Here is a 1,375-nt window from a genome sequence, read left to right on the forward strand (position 1 = left end):
TTCATTTGTTTATTCTCTTAATTGTATTTGCCTATTTCCTAAATTAGAGTTAGGAACTATCTTCTATCAACTGAATTGTCAAACTTGACAAATAATAGATGTTCAATATATATCTGTCGAAGGGAAGAAAATGATATTGAAAAAAAATTAGTAGATTCTTTTTTTTTTAATTTTTTAGGAGTTTTTTTTTTCTTTTTAGGTTTTATTTATTTATTTGAGAGAGAGTGAGAGAGCACAAGCCAGACAGAGAGGGAGAGTAGGAAGCAGGCTCCCCGCTGATTAGGGAGGATTAGGGAGCCCAACTCAGGACTCAATCCCAGGACCCTGGGATCATTGTCTGAACTGAAGGCAGACGTTTAAACAACTGAGCCACCCAGGCACCCCTAGCAGATTCTTCTCTATGTCCCACATCATAGGAGAAGTGTTTTTCAAATGAGGCTTGAAGAGGCCATTAACTCAGGGCAGAGGAAGAGGTTCTGGAAAATTAGGAACAAAGGCTTCAGCTGAATTCACTTCAACAGCACATATACAGAAATTATAACAATACAGAGATTAGCATGGCCCCTGTCCAAGGAAAACATGCAAATTAGTGAAATATTCCATATGTGTAACAAAACAAAACAAAAAAACACCCTTTAGGAATTTGAGGACCAGAACCACCTGCATAAACTCAGTGAAGTGCTCCAATGCAATAATAAAAGACCTTCCCAGGATCCTCTTGGGTTATGTTTCTTAACATGAAATTGTTCAAATGTTAGTAGCTGGGGTGCCTGGACAACTCAGTTGGTTAAGCATCTGCCTTGGTTCAAGTCATGATCTCAGGGTCCTGGGATCCCCACATCAGGCTCTCTGCTCAGTGGGGAGGCTGCTTCTCCCTCTCATTCTCCCTCTATGCTCTCTCTCAAATAAATAAATGGAATCTTCAAAAAAAAAAAATGTTGGGGCACCTGGGTGGCTAAGTGGGTTAAGCCTCTGCCTTCAGCCCAGGTCATGATCTCAGGGTCCTGGGATCAAGCCCCGCATCGGGCTATCTACTCAGCAGGGAGCCTGCTTCGCCTCTCTCTCTCTCTGCCTCCTTGTGATCTCTCTGTCAAATAAATAAATAAAATCTTTTTTAAAAAATGTTAATGACGGGGCGCCTGGGTGGCTCAGTGGTTTAAGCCTCTGCCTTTGGCTCAGGTCATGGTCTCAGGGTCCTGGGATCAAGCCCCACATCGGGCTCTCCGCTCAGCGGGGAGCCTGCTTCCCCCTCTCTCTCTGCCTACTTGTGATCTCTCTCTGTCTATCAAGTAAATAAATAAAAATCTTTAAAAAAAAATGTTAATGACTGTTGTAGCATACAGAGGACTTGTTCTCCCACAACCATAATAATGCC

At 42.4% G+C, this 1,375-nt stretch overlaps 1 non-coding gene across 1 annotated transcript; it reads left to right on the forward strand.

The window, feature by feature from the left end:
- The first annotated feature begins 505 nt into the window (after positions 1–505).
- On the forward strand, positions 506–609 carry LOC122916648. The gene has a single exon (XR_006386272.1). It is a non-coding gene; the product is annotated as a U6 spliceosomal RNA (small nuclear RNA).
- The last annotated feature ends 766 nt before the right edge of the window (positions 610–1,375 follow it).

This window comes from Neovison vison, chromosome 8 (genome assembly GCF_020171115.1).
Source record: "Neovison vison isolate M4711 chromosome 8, ASM_NN_V1, whole genome shotgun sequence".
Classification (NCBI taxonomy): domain Eukaryota; kingdom Metazoa; phylum Chordata; class Mammalia; order Carnivora; family Mustelidae; genus Neogale; species Neogale vison.